At 42.0% G+C, this 19,146-nt stretch overlaps 1 long non-coding RNA gene across 1 annotated transcript; it reads left to right on the top strand.

Annotated features, from left to right (window-relative positions):
• Positions 1-699: 699 nt before the first annotated feature.
• Positions 700-16,318, top strand: LOC122705900. Its single transcript, XR_006344187.1, has 3 exons — positions 700-739; positions 10,238-10,292; positions 16,013-16,318. It is a non-coding gene; the product is annotated as an uncharacterized LOC122705900 (long non-coding RNA).
• The last annotated feature ends 2,828 nt before the right edge of the window (positions 16,319-19,146 follow it).

Below are 19,146 nucleotides of genomic sequence, written 5' to 3'. Positions count from 1 at the left end.
AAGAGCTTAATCACTTCACTAGCTGCATTGGCGAAGCATTTTACAAGAAAACCATGTCGTTTTGAGTCAACATGTAGTTAATTCACATTTGGAGATGAGGCTACCATGACAACATGACAATTTAATGAGCTTTGAGCACCTTCAGAAAAGGAATTATTAAAAGGAAGAGAACAGAAATGCTTTGTGATAGAAAAAGAGAATACTGGAATTAGCTGGACAGTTTGTCACCTTCATTTGCAAGGACTTATTGTCCCTCTTTTATCATGGTTTTCTTTCTTCCTTTCTTTCATTCTTATGACTACAGAGGTAGTATTTTTTGCTCTATAATGAAAATGAGTTTCAGTACAAGAGTCAAGAAACATACTTAAATCCATCAAGCACAGCATCTGTTAAAATCTCCTGGCATTAAAGAAAATGTTTAACTGGATTTATTTCCAACCTTTTCAGGCAATGCAGAACAATTTAGAACTAATTAGAGATCTAATAATCCTCCCTGCTGTTTCTACAGTTTGTACTACTGCTTTATATAGAGAGAAGTGTATGAAAAAAAAATCACTTCCGAAACAGCTTTAGGAGGAGGAGCCAAGATGGCGGAGGAGTAGGACGGGGAGACCACTTTCTCTCCTACAAATTCATCAAAAGAATAACTGAACACAGAGCAAACTTCGTGAAACAACTTCTGATTGCTAGCTGAGGTCATCAGGCGTCCAGAAAAGCAGCCCATTGTCTTCGAAAGGAGGTAGGACAAAATATAAAAGATAAAAAGTGAGACAAAAGAGCTAAGGACAGAGATCTGTCCCGGGAACTCTTAGGCGGCATTGCTTGGGGTAGGGTCCGGGCCTGAGTGCCCTGAGGACAATCGGAGGGAGCTTCTGTGAGTTGCCAACTTGAACTGTGGGAGACTAAAAGAGAGAGAGTAAATTAACCGGCCCGAACACACTGCCGGCCGCTCGCAGAACAAAGAGACCGAGAGGGTCCAGAGAGGAGCTCGCAGGCTGCGGACCGGCCCAGCCCCGCCGGAGGCAGGAGGCAGGGGGGAGGGGAAGGTCGCGGAGAGACACAGGGCGCAGGCACCCGACCGGTGCGGGCGGGGACTGGGGCTGGGTCCGCGGAAGGGAGTGAGTGCGCCACACCTGGGGAGAGTGCGCCCACCAAGCCCCTGGCTGCCTGGACCGCTCTGACGGGGAAGGCACAGAGAGCAGGCGCAGCTTTTCGTTCTGCGCTTTTGTGGAACACCCGAGGGCTGGAACCTCGCGCAGCGCGGGTCGCGCTCCATATAGAACAGCCGGAGCCTGAGCAGCGCAGACGGAGGAAGCGGCGTCGGCCCCTCCCGGCAGCGCCAGCCCGTCCCCACAGCGCCAGCCCCTCCCCGCAGCGCCAACCCATCCCCGCAGCGCCAGCCCCTCCCTGCAGCGCCAGCCCAACCCGCGGCGCAAGCCCGTCCCCATAGCGCCAGCCACTCCCAGCAGCGCCAGCCCCTCCCCGCAGCGCGACGGAACTAGCTACCTGAATAAGAGTCCACCTCCGCCCGCCTATGTCAGGGCGGAAATGAGGCTCTGAAGAGACCGGCAAACAGAAGCCAAATAAACAAAGGGAACCGCTTCAGAAGGGACTGGTGCAACAGATTAAAATCCCTCTAGGAAACATTGACTACACTGGAAGGGGCCTGTAGATATCGAGAAGCGTAAGCTGGAACGAGGAGCTATCTGAAACTGAGCCGAACCCACACTGACCGCAACAGCTCCAGAGAAACTCCTAGATATAATTTTACTTTTTTCTCTTTTTTTTTTTCTTTTTTCTCTTTTATTTTCCTTTAAAATCCCCTATTACTCCCCCATTACTCCTTAACCTTCATTTCCATAGACTTTTACGATTTTTTAATTAGGGGAAAAAAAAATTTTTTTTTTCTTTCTTTCTTTTTTTTTTTTCTTTTTCTTTCTTTTCTTTTCTTTTTTTTCTTTTTTCTTCTTTTTTTTCTTTCCTTTTTCTCTTCTATTTTCTATTTTTCTTTTTCTCTTATTTCTTTTAAAGTCCTCTAGTACTCCTCTACTACTCCTTAATTTTCATTTTCAATACACTATAACCTTACAAAAAAAAAAAAAAAAAAAGAAGAGAAGCCTTATTTTTAAACCGAAGATTATTCTCTCCCAATCTTGACTCTCTGTTTTCTACCTCAGAACACCTCTATTTCCTCCTTTCCCCTTCTCCTCCCAATCCAATTCTGTGAATCTTTGTAGGTGACTGGGCTACGGAGAACACTCTGGGAACAGACAGCTGCGTAGATCTGGCTCTCTCCTCTTGAGTCCCCCTTTTTCTCCTCCTGCTCATCTCTATCTCCCTCCTCCCTCTCCTCTTCTTCATGTAACTCTGTGAACCTCTCTGGGTGTCCCTAACGGGGGAGAATCTTTTAGCCATTAACCTACAAGTTTTCTTATCAGGGCTGTATAGTTGGAGAAGTCCTGAGACTACAGGAAGAATAAAACTGAAATCCAGAGGCAGGAGACTTAAGCCCAAAACCTGAGAACACCAGAAAACTCCTGACTACATGGAACTTTAAGTAATAAGTGACTGTCCAAAAGCCTTCATACCTACACTGAAACCAACCACCACCCAAGAGCCAATAAGTTACAGAGCAAGACATACCACGCAAATTCTCCAGCAACGCAGGAACATAGCCCTGAACATCAACATACAGGCTGCCCAAGGTCACACCTAACACATAGACCCATCTCAAAACTCATTACTGGGCACTCCATTGCTCTCCAAAGAGAAGAAATCAAGTTCCACGCACCAGAACACTGACGCACGCTTCCCTAACCAGGAAATCTTGACAAGCCAATCGTTTAACCCCACCCACTGGGTTAATCCTCCACAACAAAAAGGAACCACAGACCTCCAGAATACAGAAAGCCCACTCCAGATACAGCAATCTAAACAAGATGAAAAGGCAAAGAAATACCCAACAGGTAAAGGAACATGAAAAATGCCCACCAAGTCAAACAAAAGAGGAGGAGATAGGGAATCTACCTGAAAAAGAATTTAGAATAATGATAATAAAAATGATCCAAAATCTTGAAAACAAAATGGAATTACAGATAAATAGCCTGGAAACAAAGATTGAAAAGATTCAAGAACTGTTTAATAAAGACCTAGAAGAAATAAAAAAGAGTCAACTAAAAATGAATAATGCAATGAATGAGATCAAAAACACTTTGGAGGGAACCAAGAGTAGAATAACGGAGGCAGAAGATAGGATAAGTGAGGTAGAAGATAAAATGGTGGAAATAAATGAAGCAGAGAGGAAAAAAGAAAAAAGGATCAAAAGAAATGAGGACAACCTCAGGGACCTCTGGGACACTGTGAAACTCCCCAACATTCGAATCATAGGAGTTCCAGAAGAAGAAGACAAAAAGAAAGGCCATGAGAAAATACTCGAGGAGATAATAGCTGAAAACTTCCCTAAAATGGGGAAGGAAATAGCCACCCAAGTCCAAGAAACCCAGAGAGTCCCAAACAGGATAAACCCAAGGCGAAACACCCCAGGACACATATTAATCAAATTAACAAAGATCAAATACAAAGAACAAATATTAAAAGCAGCAAGGGAAAAACAACAAATAACACACAAAGGGATTCCCATAAGGATAACAGCTGATCTATCAATAGAAACCCTCCAGGCCAGAAGGGAATGGCAGGACGTACTGAAAGTAATGAAAGAGAATAACCTACAACCTAGATTACCGTATCCAGCAAGGATCTCATTCAGATATGAAGGAGAATTCAAAAGCTTTACAGATAAGCAAAAGCTGAGAGAATTCAGCACCACCAAACCAGCTCTTCAACAAATGCTAAAGGATCTTCTCTAGACAGGAAATGCAGAAAGGTTGTATAAACGTGAACCCAAAACAACAAAGTAAATGGCAACGGGACCACACCTATCAATAATTACCCTAAATGTAAATGGGTTGAATGCCCGAACCAAAAGACAAAGATTGGCTGAATGGATACAAAAACAAGACCCCTATATATGCTGTCTACAAGAGACCCACCTCAAAACAAGAGACACATACAGACTAAAAGTGAAGGGCTGGAAAAAAATATTTCATGCAAACGGAGACCAAAAGAAAGCAGGAGTCGCAATACTCATATCAGATAAAATAGACTTTCAAATAAAGGATGTGAAAAGAGACAAAGAAGGACACTACATAATGATCAAAGGATCAATCAAAGAAGAAGATATAACAATTATAAGTATATATGCACCCAAGATAGGAGCACCGCAATATGTGCGGCAAACACGAAACAGCTTTAGGTGGACAGCTCTCCAATCCCTTCCTACTGGCAACCGCCTATTTGTTTTTTGTATATGTAGGTTATTTCTGTTTTGTTTGCTCGTTTGTTTTGCATTTTAGATTCCACATATAGGTGAAATTATAAAATATTTGTCTTTATTTGACTCACTACACTTTGCATAATACCTCTAATTGCCTCTATGTTGTCACAAATGGCAAAATTTTATTCTTTTCTTCATGCTGAGAAGTAGTCCATTGTATATGTATGTGTGTGTATAAGGTTTTCTTTGTCTGTTCGTCTCTCCATGGGCATTCCAGTTGCTTCCATATCTTGGCTCTTGTAAATAATGCTGCAGTGAATACTGTCATTTAGTCACTGAGTCATGTCTGACACTTTTGTGAAACCATGGACTGCTGCCCACCAGGCTCTTCTTTCCATGGAATTTCCCAGGCAAGAACACTGGAGTGGGTTGCCATTTCCTTCTCCAGGAGATCTTCCTGACCCAGGGATCAAACCTGTGACTCCTGCATTGGCAGGCTTACTCTTTACCACTGAGCCACTGTAGGGAAGCCCTGCAATAAATACAGGGGTACATATATCTTTTCATATATATACCAGTTCAGTTCAGTTCAGTTGCTCAGTCATGTCTGACTCTTTGCAGCCCCATAGACTGCAGCATGCCAGGCTTCCCTGTCCATCACCAACTCACGGAGCTTACTCAAACTCATGTCCATCTCACCCTCTGTCATCCCCTTCTCCTCCCACCTTCAATCTTTCTCAGCATCAGGGTCTTTTCAAATGAGTCAGTTCTTCTTATCAGGTGGTCAAATTATTGGAGTTTCAGCTTCAGCATCAGTCCTTCCAATGAATATTCATGATCAATTTCCTTTAGGATGGACTGGTTGGATCTCCCTGCAGTCCAAGGGACTCTTAAGAGTCCAACACCACAGTTCAAAGCATCAATTCTTCAGTGCTCAGCTTTCTTTATAGTCCAACTCTTACATCCATACATGACCACTGGAAAAACCACAGCTTTGACTAGAAGGACCTTTGTTGGCAAAGTAATGTCTCTGCTTTTTAATATGCTGTCTAGGTTGGTCATAACTTTTCTTCCAAGGAGCAAACGTCTTTTAATTTCATGGCTACAGTCACCATCTGCAGTGATTTTGGAGCCCAAAAAAATAGTTTGTCACTGTTTCCATTGTTTCCCCATCTAATTGCCAGGAAGTGATGGGACTGGAGGCCATGATCTTAGTTTTCTGAATGTTGAGCTTTAAGCCAACTTTTTCACTCTCCTCTTTCATTTTCATCAAGAGGCTCTTTAGTTCTTCACTTTCTGCCATAAGGGTGGTGTCATCTGCATATCTGAGGTTATTGATATTTTTCCTGGCAATCTTGATTCCAGCTTGTGCTTCATCCAACCCTGCGTTTCTCTTGATGTACTCTGAATATAATTTAAATAAGCAGGCTGACAATATGCAGCCATGACATACTCCTTTCCTGATTTGGAACCAGTCTGTTCTTCCATGTCCAGTTCTAACTGTTGCTTCTTGACCTACATACAGGTTTCTTAATAGGCAGGTCAGCTGGTCTGGTATTCCCATCTCTTTCAGAATTTTCCACAGTTTATTGTGATCCACACAGTCAAAGGATTTGGCATAGTCAATAACGCAGAAGTATGTGTTTTTCTGGAACTCTCTTGCGTTTCGATGATCCAGCAGATGTTGGCAATTTGATCTCTGGTTCCTCTGCCTTTTCTAAATTCAGCTTTAACATCTGGAAGTTCATGGTTCATGTAGTGTTGAAGCCTGGCTTGGAGAATTTTGAGTATTACTTTGCTAGCATGTGAGATGAGTGGTTTGAACATTCTTTGGTGTTGCCTTTCTTTGGGATTGGAATGAAAACTGACTTTTTCCAGTCCTGTGGCCACTGCTGAGATTTCCAAATGTGATGGCATATTGAGTGCAAGCACTTTCACAGCATCATCTTTTAGAATTTGAAATAGCTCAACTGGAATTCCATCACCTCCACTAGCTTTGTTCATAGCGATGCTTCCTAAGGCCCACTTGACCTTGAATTTCAGGATGTCTGGCTCTAGGTGAGTGATCACACCATTATGATTATCTGAGTCATGAAGATCTTTTAAAAATAATTTTTCTGTGTATTCTTGCCACCTCTTCTTAATATCTTCTGCTTCTGTTAGGTCCATACTATTTCTGTCCTTTATTGTGCCCATCTTTGCATTAAATGTTCCCTTGGTATCACTAATTTTCTTGAGGAGATCTCTAGTCTTTCCCATTCTATTGTTTTCCTCTATTTCTTTGCAATGTTCACTGAGGAAGGCTTTCTTATCTCTCCTTGCTATTCTTTGGAACTCTGCATTCAAATGGGTATATCTTTTCTTTTCTCCTTTGCCTTTCAATTCTCTTCCTTTCTCAGCTATTTGTGAGGCTTCTTCAGACAACCATTTTGCCTTTTTGCATTTCTTTTTCTTGGGAATGGTCTCCTGTACACGGCCTCCTCTACAATGTCAGGAACCTCCATCCATAATTCTTTAGGCACTCTGTCTGTTGTATCTAATCCCTTGAATCTATTTTTCACTTCCACTGTATAATTGTAAGGGGTTTGATTTAGGTCTTACCTGAATGTTCTAGTGGTTTTCCTTACTTTCTTCAATTTGAGTCTGAATTTGGCAATAAAGAGTTCATGATCTGAACCACAGTCAGCTCCCGGTCTTGTTTTTGCTGATTGTATAGAGCTTCTCTTTGGCTGCCAAGAAAACTATCAATTTCGGTATTGACCATCTGGTGATGTCCATATGTAGAGTTTTCTCTTGTGTTGTTGGAAGAGGGTGTTTGCTATGACCAGTGCATTCTCTTGGCAAAACTCTGTTAGCCGTTGACCTGCTTTGTTTTGTAGTCTGAGGCCAAATTTGCCTGTTACTCCAGGTATCTCTTGACTTCTTACTTTCATAGTTCAGTCCCCTATAATGAAAAGGGCATCTTTTTTTAGTTTTTGCCAGGTGTTAGTTTCTGCCGACATATATATATGAAACACATATATCTTTGCCGACAAAAGTCTGCCTGGTCAAAGGTATGGTTTTTCCAGTAGTCATGTGTGGATGTGAGAGTTGGACTATAAGACATCAGAGCACCAAAGATGCTTTTGAACTGTGGTGTTGGAGAAAACTCTTGAGAGTCCCGTGGACTGCAAGGAGATCCAACCAGTTATTCCTAAAGGAAATCAGTTCTGAATATTCATTGAAAGGACTTATGTTGAAGCTGGAACTCCAATACTTTGGCCACCTTATGTGAAGAACTGACTCCTTGGAAAAGACCATGATGCTGGGAAAGATTTAAGGTGGGAGGAGAAGGGGGTGACAGAGGATGAGATGGTTGGATGGTATCACCAACTCAGTGGGGCATGAATTTGAATAAACCCAGGGAGTTGGTGATGGACAGGGAGGCCTGGCGTGCTGCTGTCCATGGGGTCAGACACGACCGAGTGACTGAACTGAACTGAACTGATATCTTTTCATATTGGTGTTTTGCTTTCTTCAGGTAAATATCCAGAAGTGAAATTTCTGGATTATATAGTAGTTCTGTTTTTAATTTTTTTACAGAACCTCCGTAGTGTTTTCCATAGTGATTGCACCAATTTACATTCCCACCGCCAGTGCACAAAGATTCCCTTTCTCCATATATTTTGCCAACAATTATCAATTGTAGAATGTTTTTCAGCTGTTTGCATATAGGGTTACCGTTACCATCTTTCTAAATTACATATATATGCGTTAGTATACTGTATTGGTCTTTATCTTTCTGGCTTACTTCACTCTGTATGATGGGCTCCAGTTTCATCCATCTCATTAGAACTGATTCAAATGAATTCTTTTTAATGGCTGAGTAATATTCCATGGTGTATATGTACCATAGCTTCCTTATCCTCGTCTGCTGATGGGCATCTAGGCTGCTTCCATGTCCTGGCTATTATAAACAGTGCTGCGATGAACATTGGGGTGCACGTGTGTCTTTCAGATCCGGTTTCCTCGGTGTGTATGCCCAGAAGTGGGATTGCTGGGTCATATGGCAGTTCTATTTCCAGTTTTTAAAGAAATCTCCACACTGTTTTCCATAGCGGCTGTACTAGTTTGCATTGCCACCAACAGTGTAAGAGGGTTCCCTTTTCTCCACACCCTCTCCAGCATTTATTGCTTGTAGACTTTTGGATAGCAGCCATCCTGACTGGCGTGTAATGGTACCTCATTGTGGTTTTGATTTGCATTTCTCTGATAATGAGTGATGTTGAGCATCTTTTCATGTGTTTGTTAGCCATCTGTATGTCTTCTTTGGAGAAATGTCTGTTTAGTTCTTTGGCCCATTTTTTGATTAGGTCATTAATTTTTCTAGAATTGAGCTGCAGGAGTTGCTTGTATATTTTTGAGATTAATCCTTTGTCTGTTTCTTCATTTGCTATTATTTTCTCCCATTCTGAAGGCTGTCTTTTCACCTTGGGCTTTATCCCAGGAATGCAAGGATTCTTTAATATCTGCAAATCAATCAGTGTAATACACTATATTAACAAATTGAAAGATAAAAACCATATGATTATCTCAATAGATGCAGAAAAAGCCTTTGACGAAATTCAACATCCTCTTATGATTAAAACTCTTGAGAAAGCAGGAATAGAAGGAACATACCTCAACATAATAAAAGCTATATATGACAAACCCACAGCAAGCATTACCCTCAATGGTGAAAAATTGAAAGCATTTCCCCTGAAATCAGGAACAAGACAAGGGTGCCCACTCTCACCACTACTATTCAACATAGTTTTGGAAGTTTTGGCCACAGCAATCAGAGAAGAAAAAGAAGTAAAAGGAATCCAGATAGGAAAAGAAGAAGTGAAACTCTCACTGTTTGCAGATGACATGATCCTCTACATAGAAAACCCTAAAGACTCTACCAGAAAATTACTAGAGCTAATCAATGAATATAGTAAAATTGCAGGATATAAAATTAACACACAGAAATCCCTTGCATTCCTATACACTAACAATGAGAAAACAGAGAAATTAAGGAAACAATACCTTTCAACATTGCAACAAAAAGAATAAAATACTTAGGAGTATATCTACCTAAAGAAACAAAAGACCTATACATAGAAAACTATAAAACACTGATGAAAGAAATCAAAGAGGACACAAATAGATGGAGAAATATACCATGTTCATGGATTGGAAGACTCAATATTGTCAAAATGGCTATACTACCCAAAGCAATCTATAGATTCAATGCAATCCCTATCAAGCTACCAATGGTATCTTTCACAGAACTAGAACAAATAATTTCACAATTTGTATGGAAATACAAAAAACCCCGAATAGCCAAAGTAATCTTGAGAAAGAAGAATGGAACTGGAGGAATCAACCTGCCTGACTTCAGACTCTACTACAAAGCCACAGTCATCAAGACAGTATGGTACTGGCACAAAGACAGAAATAGAGATCAATGGAACAGAATAGAAAGCCCAGAGATAAATCCATGAACCTATGGACACCTTATCTTTGACAAAGGAGGCAAGAATATACAATGGGAAAAAGACAACCTCTTTAACAAGTGGTGCTGGGAAAACTGGTCAATGGCACTTTTCTATTCCTTGGAATTTGATTGTATCAGCTTCCCTGGTGGCTCAGATGGTAAAGAATCTGCCTGCATTGTGGGAGACCTGGGTTCGATCCCTGGGTTGGGAAGAATCCCTGGAGAAGGGAACAGCTACCCACTGCAGTATTCTGGCCTGGAGAATTCCATGGACTTTGTAGTCCATGGGATAGCAAAGAGTCGGACACCACTGAGCTACTTTCACTCTTACTTTCATTTTTATTTTAATCACATGGCTAGTGTACAAGGTCAAATGTTTACAGCTTCAATGTTCTGGCCCACAGAGTCTCAGAGGAAGTTGTATCTCAGACTCTGGAGAGGAAGACCCAGCAGTGTGTGGTAAGTGGGATACAGGGCAATGTGGGTAACAGCACAAAGCATCAGAAAAACTAGGGCCCCCAAATCCTGCCAAGGCAATGGAGTGACTTTGGGTGAGCCATTTAACCTCTGAATTTCATTCCTCTCATCTGTGAAATGAGATGACTGGGTTTAATCACCTCTGATATGTTTTGCTGCACCCAAATCTCTTGATATTGCTGGACACACCTCTCATCTTTTAGGATTCCTATGGGTGAGAGTTAAACAGAAACTATGTAGACAGGATAACCTATATCCTCCTATGGAAACCAGGGTTAAGAGCAATCCAAGACAAGTAGAGTTCACACATGAATCCCTTTGAGTAGTTTTAAGGTTGCTGTGATTATGTTTAGTGAGAAAAAGGTGTTAAGAAGCTGAGTATAAAGTATCTTTATTAGAATTATCTATAGAAAGAACAAAGCTTCAAGAAAAATGAAAACTAAGCTCCCTCAAGGCAGAAAGTGACTCATATATGTTTTTAGTTGTTTGGGGACAATGTGTAGAAAAGAATAGTATCATTTTTTGATAATGAGACTTGGTTTGGTAGGACATGGAGGACGTGCAGTCAAGTCACAGCCTTAGCCGCATCTCACAAATTTGGGCAAATTAACTATTTTTCTTCATTTCTGATTTATCATCTGTTAAATTTTGAAGGTCTTGTGTTTATGTTTTACTACTGTATAAAGGAACATAAGTCAGCAGAGTGGTCAGAAGACAAAGACTCTAGAGTCAGACAGAACCGGACCTAAATCCCAGTTCTGTTACTTCTTGTGTGTCCTTGGGAAAATGAAATGAAGTCATCTCCCTGAGCTTAGTTTGCTCATCTGTAAGGAGGGAACAGAAGTCTTCTGTTTTGGCCTTCCAGGCATTCCCCCCTTCATTTGGAACCCCTCTTTCCTGAAGGGACACTCACTCCATGTGGTTAGTTCAGTAAAGGCTGAACCCATTCTGTCTGATTCACATGGGAGGATATGACCTAGGTGTGGCCAACCACATTACCCATCTCACTAACCAATCCCAATATCAGGGAGAGGCATAACATCTAAGGCAACCAATCAGAAAACTTCCTGGGAGGTTACCCAGAAAGCTGTGGAGTAGATGCTTCCTTTCTTTGTGGGTTACTAAAAAGACAGAATGTAAGTTTGAGTCTATCAATGCCAACCATGATTGCTCTAGAAAGAGAGGCTTTTGGAGAGAGAGGTGGAGAAAAGGATGGTGCGTGTGTGCATGCTGAGTCCTGTCCAACTCTTTGTGACCTCATGGGCTGCAGCCTACCAGACTCCTCTGTCCATGGAATTTTCTAGGCAGGAATGCTGGAGTGGGTTACCATTTCCTCCTCTAGGAGATCTTCCCAACCCAGGGAGTTCACGTCTCCTGCACTGGCAGGCAGATTCTTTACGACTGTGCCCTCTGCGAAGCTCAGAGATAGGATAGGAGTATAGATAAGGATCAGGACAGAGGTGAGTATAGAGACACAAGTGAGGAGAGGAGTAGTGTTGGGGATAGGAACACAGTTAGATGTGGGGATAGGGTCAGAGTCGGAGGTAGGGACTGGGACAAAGGTGAGGTTACAGATAGCGGTGGGAATAGCGCCGTGATGGCATGTTAGAGCCCTAGATCCAGCTGAACCACTACCTTCAGGTCTCTTGGCTAATTGAGCCAGGAAATTTCTTTTGTTTAAACTAGTTTGACTATGTTCCTATCATTTACAACTAAAAGAGTTTGAACACAACACTAACTAATGGGTTATGGCAAAAAAAAAATAACTAAATAGAACAGGGCACGGCCAGTACACACCACTGCGCCTGGCAGGTGCCACCATAAGATGCTGAACATGCAGTAGCCACTATGACAAGTAATTAAGTACAAAATGTGCTTATTGTTACTCCTACTCCATTTTTACCCCCAAAATACTCAAGATGAAGAAGATAAAGCACTAAAAAAAAAACAGTAGACTATAAAACTCTCACATGATTTTTAAAGCATTGAGGATCTGTAACCTAGGCAACTAGGAATTGGGATTAGATTATTTAAAGTGGAATGGGATTCCCAGGTGGCACTAGTGGTAAACGAAACACCCATCAACGCAGGAGATGTAGGAGGTGAGGGTTCAATCCCTGGGTCAGGAAGATCCCCTGGAGTAGGAAATGGTAACCTGCTCCAGCATTCTTGCCTGGGAAATCCCATGGGCAGAAGAGCTGGGTGGGCTACAGAGTTGCAGGAAGAGTTGGACGCGACTTAGGGGCTAAACAGCAGCAAAAACCTCACGTGTATCATCAACAGTTCCTGGAGCAGATAGAAATTTAACAGTGTCATAGATTTCATAAGTTTGTTCTTTGCTGATGCTAAGAATCTGCTGGACTATTTATTTTAATGACTTGTTCTCTTGGGAGTCTGAATACCAGTCTCTGACTGACAGATATACACAGTGTCTAAAACAGTGATTTAATGGCTATCCTTAGTTGGCTATTACCTCAAATATTGAAATCTTAGCTCTTAAAAATTTCCAAATTCCTCAAAACCCTTTGGCATAGTAGAATATTCAGTGTGCCCTTGATCTTGAAAACCTTTGTAAGGAATAGTCTGGAGTTTATGCTAAAAAATATTTCTAAAGCTGTTTCTAATTTTACTATTATTAAAAAGAAAGCTGAATCATCTGGATTTTGGAATTGACAGGATTGCTTCATGTTTATTATTAATCTCTGTGACCAACCTACTTGGAACTGTGTACCATATTTTTGATCCATTGTGTAGTGTGTGCATGTAAGTATGTGTGTGTGCATGTATGTACACACATGTGTATGTGTACAGATCTTTATGGAACAAAGCAAATGCACAAATGAATGCACAAGTGTGGGCTTGTCCTTGTGATCATTGTCGCTTGCACAAGCCAACCTGTTCTTGCTTACTCCCTTAAACAATGACAGGAGTCTTTGCACTCAGCTCCATCCCTGTCACATTGCTACACCCCCTCGAGGCCTGGGTCAGCACTGCGAATCACTTCCCAAAGTCCCTTTTATCCCATCCCAGGAGTATCCTGATGAATTTTAGCAGGATACACTGCTGCCACTCAAATATAACATTTTTCAGTCTGTTTTGCAGCTAGATGTGGACAAATGAGGTCATTTTGGACAAGACATAAATGGAACTGAGTGGAGTGCACACTCTACCCTTCTTGGACTCCTTCCATCAACCTGCTGCCTAGAACATAACTTGATGACTCAGGTGCCAGTGGAGGGGGTTGCCATTTTCTTCTCCAGGGGATCTTCTCCCACTCAGGGATCAAACCTGCATCTCCTGCATTGCAGGCAGATTCTTTACTGCCGAGACACATTTGGTTATCCAGGTTCTGTTTCAAAGTGATATGAGTCGTTGGGACTGTTAATCATTTGCAGACTCACTTTGTGAGGAAGACACAAGCCAGGTGCAAGGCAGCAGATGCAGTCTCCAATTTACCAGGTTCCTGTCACAGTTCATTCCCATTACGGCAGCCTGGTGCTCAAAATCTGCTCTCAGCTAGACAAACATATGCTGGATGGCTTCATGTTTCTTAGGCTCCTATATTACACCTAGCAGGTTGCTGGCTAAATTAATTTATTCCTGATCTGCAAGAATCATTTGGAATTGTCTCTGGACCTCTGTGTCAAAACCTTAAAGTGCTAGAGACTAAACCAGGATGAAACTCACAGGCTTGCCAGGACCAAGACAGCCTTCCGCATTTGATGCTAATATATTGTAAAGTATGTGCTAATGAATTACAAGTGGTGTCACAAGTCTCTGCACCTTGTCATATTAATTCAAGATTTCAGAATTTCAAAATACATTTTCAATATGATTCAAGTGTATAAATATTAAGGAGGCATTAACCTTTATCAAAATGATTTTTTTCTGTGTTAAAAAGACCAGAATTTAACATAACAGAGCATACAATTTGACTGTGCTGTAAAGTGGTTGATGAGGAGAACTGTATCGGTCCCCAAATTATTCACATGAGGACTGTAAGACCTTTCATTTGCACAGTTTTTGGGGGGAATGGCAGGAATGGGGATGGGAATTGGGGGAGAAAGAAGAATATTGCGAGTAGTGAGAAAAGAGTAAATTGAAGGATGTCAGTTTTTTAATTAACATGCTGCTTGTCATCTTTAGCACAGAGAATCACAAAACCCTGCAGGCACTAAATAAAATGAGCTTTTGAGAGGCTTCTCATCTTAGGTAACCTACAGAGCTGTGTCAATTTGGAGTCACTGATGCAAACATTTTGTTCAAATACATTATTATTTGCTAGCTGCACGACATACACAAGAATGGTTTCAAGGTCAAGTGAATATTTTGAAAAGCCAGAGGGTTGGTTCTACGAACTGGGCTTCTTGAGGTTGATCAGGGACTTGATGAAGCAAATTGGAGCTTAACCTCAAGTCCCCAGACCGCCGACACACTAACATAGCCATCAGTTCCCTTTTTTAAAAAAGAAAAAAAAGCACTTTCGCTCCAGCAGGATTTACAACCAGAGTCAATCAATTCTAGCCTCAGGGAAGCCCATACCAGAAGGAAATAAAACAGAAGTCCTTAGTTTTGTCTTACATTTTCAGAATCTTCGCTTTCAGGGGCAAAAGTTTTGGGCAGCTTTATGACCACTGCATCGTTCCCCACACCATTGGGGCAGCAATCACGTTGAGCTTGTTTACTGCCAAATCCCCATTTTCTGTCTCAGTGCCCGACACATAGCAAGTACTCGGTAAATAGTTGTTGATAAAAAAAGAGATTAAAAGGTCACATTATTAAAACTATTTCTTCAAGTTAACTTAGGAAACATCACAGGGAGTTTTAAGCAGTAATTAAAATCTTATCTTTATGACTCATTTCCCATAAACTTCTTAAGGGACTTGTGAAATCCTAATATGCTAACTTCTCATTTTAAAAATAATTTTTGTTTGTGCTTGTGGTGGTGGTTGCTGTTCAGTCTTTAAGTCCTGTCTAACTATTTGCGACCCCAGGGATGGTAGCATGTCAGGCTCCTCCTCTACGATCCCCCAGAGTTTGCTCAAGTTCATGTCCATTGAGTCAGTGATGCCATCCAGCCATCTCATCCACTGTCGTCCCCTTCTCCTCCTGCTTTCAGTCTTTCCCAGCATTAGGGTCTTTTCCAATGAGTCAGCTCTTCAAATCAGGTGGCCAAAGTATTAGAACTTCAGCTACAGTCCTTCCAATGAATAGTCAGGGTTGATTTTCTTTAGGATGGACTGGTTTGATCTCCTTGCAGTCCAAGAGACTCTCAAGAGTCTTCTCCAGCACCACAATTTGAAAGCATCAGTTCTTTGGTGCTCAGCCTTCATTATGGTCCAACTCTCACATCCGTATGACTACTGGAAAAACCATAGGTTTCACTATATGGACCTTTGTTGGCAAAGTGATGTCTCTGCTTTTTAATACACTGTCTAGCTTTGTCATAGCTTTCCTTCTAAGGAGCAGGAGTCTTTAATTGTGCTTGTAGACTTACATGCAAACAGATAATTGAAGTATTTATCAACTCAAAACTGTAGAAAATGAGTCCAAATTGTAGGAGCTTTCTGTATTAAAACACCGCCTCCCCAAAAAAGATGTACCCTTTGGGGGAATAATATAAGTGTTGGGCATTTTGAATTGTGATTATATCGCCCCTTGGGAGAGTTTTATCTAACGTTTTTCTCTTTCATTGGGAACAGCTTTTGCACAGCAGCCTGACAGGACATCAGTAATGCGTCACAGCACTGGAAACCTGCCCTCCATCAGACTGAACAACACCTTAATATGGGTATCTTGGCTTGGACTCTGGAGGGTTCCCATGGGTTTATTTGGGAGAAAAGGTAGAGAGCTAAGTGATGAGCTCCCTCGAAGTAAAAACACAGTGGGACTTCCGTTCTCCATTCCCAACTACTGTCATAGTTAATCAAATCGGTTTCATATTGTCATTTGCTGGATACTTCCTAACATGAATATTTAATACTTAATTTAGTTTTTAAATGGTTGCTGTGGCACTGATGGCTTGCTATTGCTGCATATGTTATATAAATGAGAATGAGTTATATAAACATGTCATAAAAGATGGTCCTCGTGTATTGATTGACCCATGGGGTATTTATCACTTCACCGCAGGTCGAGATCTATTAGTTAAAGAGCGTACTAGCATCACGCACAAAATTTTATACACCCAGTTATTTTAAAAATAGCCCCAGTAAGCAGATTTTTGGACTTCCCTTGTAGCTCAGTCAGTAAAGAATCTGCCTGCAATGCAGGAGATCCAGGTTTGATCCCTGGGTTGGGAAGACCCCTGGAGAAGGAAATGGCAACCCACTCCAGTATTCTTGCCTGGGGTTGCGAGAGTCGGACACTACTTAGTGACTAAACCACCACCAAGCAGATTTTTAGCCTTTTAAAACCTGATTGCTTTGTACACCCTGTGATACCTTACCCAACATCTGTTGTCATGATAAGCAAGAGCCCAGGGTTATAAGGTCACAAGGAGCAGGAGGAGAGGGCAGGAAGAGCCGAGAGAGAAGCACTGAAATACGTGCATTACCACATGTGAAACGGACGGCTAATGGGAAGTCACTGTGTAACACAGGGAGCTCAGCCTGGTGGTCTGCAACGACCTCGAGGGGCAGGATGGGGTGGGAGGCAGGAGGGAGATTCAAGAGGGAGGGAACGTATGTGTACCTGGGGCTGATTCATGTTGACCAATGAATCAACATGTAAACCAATACAACCAATACAACATTGTAAAGTAGTTTTTGTAGTTCCTTGTTCAGTCACTCAATCGTGTCCAACTCTTTGTGACCCCAATGGATGGCAGCACGCCAGGCTTCCCTGTCCTTCACTATCTCCTGGAGTTTGCTCAAACTCATGTCTATTATAAAGTTGGTGATGCCATCCAACCATCTCATCTTCTGTCACCCCCTTCGCTTCCTATCTGCAGTCTTTCCCAGCATCAGGGTCTTTTCCAGTAAGTCAGCTCTTTGCATCAGGTGGCCAAAGGATTGTAGCTTCAGCTTCAACAACAGTCCTTCGAATGAATATTCAGAGTTGATTCCCTTTAGGATTGACTGATTTGATCTCATTGTAGCCCAAGAGACTCTCAAAAGTCTTCTCCAACACCACATTTCAAAAGCATCAATTCTTTGGAAGTCAGCCTTCATTATAGTCCAACTCTCACATCTGCACACGACTACTGGAAAAACCATAGCTTTGACTCTATGGACCTTAGTTGGTAAAGTGATGTCTCTGCTTTTTAATGCATTGTCTGGGTTTGTCATAGCTTTTCTTCCAAGGAGCAAGCCTTGTCGTTTAATTTCATGGCTGTAGTCACTGTCCGCAGTGATTTTGGAGCCTGAGAAAATAAAGTCTGTCACTATTTCCATTGTTTACCCATCTATTTGCCACGAAGTGATGAGAAGTAATGGGATAAAGCAATTATCCTCCAGTTAAAAATAAATACATTAAAAAAAGAAAAAAAAGATCCCAAGCTGCTATGGCCCTTCAGAGCTCTCTGACCCAGAGACTTAGCACTTCTCCTACCATCCTCACCTCTGAGGTCCCTTGCCCTCATCCGCCCCACACTGTAGACTCTGAACTTTCTCCAACACCCATAGACTTCTCTTCTCACACAATCTTGCTAAAGTACTACCCATGTGGGTTTGTGCTAAGTGGCTTCAGTCAAGTCTGACTCTGTGTGACCCCATGGCCTGTAACCCTCCAGACTCCTCTGTCCATGGGATTCTCCAAGAAGAATACTGGAGTGGGTTGCCATTTCCTCCTCCAGGGATCTTCCTAGCCCAGGGGTCAAAACAGCATCTCTTACATCTCCTGCACTGGCGCCCCCTGGGAAGCCGGTGTGAGAACACAGCAGGAAGACAGCTGTCCGCAATAGGGAGTGGGTCCTCACCAGACACCAAGTCTGCCAGTGCCTTGATCGAGGACTTCTCAGACTTCAGAACTGTGAGAAATCAAAATTTGTTGTTGAAGCCACCCAGTCTATGATACTTTTGTTACAGCATCCCAAACGCACTAAGACGACAGTCACCACAGGAGAAGGATCACAGCTGAGGCTCAGAGAGGTGGAAGCAGGAAGGATAACTAGGGAACAGCAAACAGTCCAGGGGGTTATGTCATGCTGTGCATGAAGGCAAAGATACGGAGAAAAGTTTGGAAAATGTATTTGGGTCACATTAGAACTAAGCCCTTACACAGCAGGGCCCTGAATACCATTGATTTTGGCGGGTGGTAAAGGGTCCCTACAGGCTCCTGAGTGAGACAGGGATGTGACGGGAGCTGTGGGCCTGTAGGGTGTATCTGGAAGCAGTGTGAAGACTGCACCGGAGACAGGGAAGAAAGGAGATTGAAATGATACCACTGCAGTGGCTTTGTAGTAACCCAGCAAGATAATGAAAGTCTGAACTAAAGTGGTGGAGGGGGAAGAGACAAGAAACATTCAGGAGGTTATTGATCACTTCTCCAACCGTAATACAGATGATGCTATCCTAAGTGTCTCACTCCTGTCTATTTTTATCATTATTGCTATAGGTAGCCAGATACAAAGTGGCATTGCTTATAGCATGATCATATTTCTTCACATTGAGCACATCAAAATACTCACACAGACATCTTGAGCTTCCCAGAAATACAGAGCGCATAGGTAATTTACCAAAAGGATAGAACTGAATACTCAATAGAATAAAAACAAAATGGTTCACTAAAGAGCCTTGTTGGCTGGAAACAGCAATTTCCCATAAAGACATTTATTTAATTAAAAATGAAGTTTATAAGTTCATGTGTGGATTTGGTATCTTTCTATAAAATACAT

This window comes from Cervus elaphus, chromosome 2 (assembly GCF_910594005.1).
Source record: "Cervus elaphus chromosome 2, mCerEla1.1, whole genome shotgun sequence".
NCBI classification, from domain to species: domain Eukaryota; kingdom Metazoa; phylum Chordata; class Mammalia; order Artiodactyla; family Cervidae; genus Cervus; species Cervus elaphus.
This window is presented reverse-complemented; position numbering and strand designations above follow the sequence as displayed.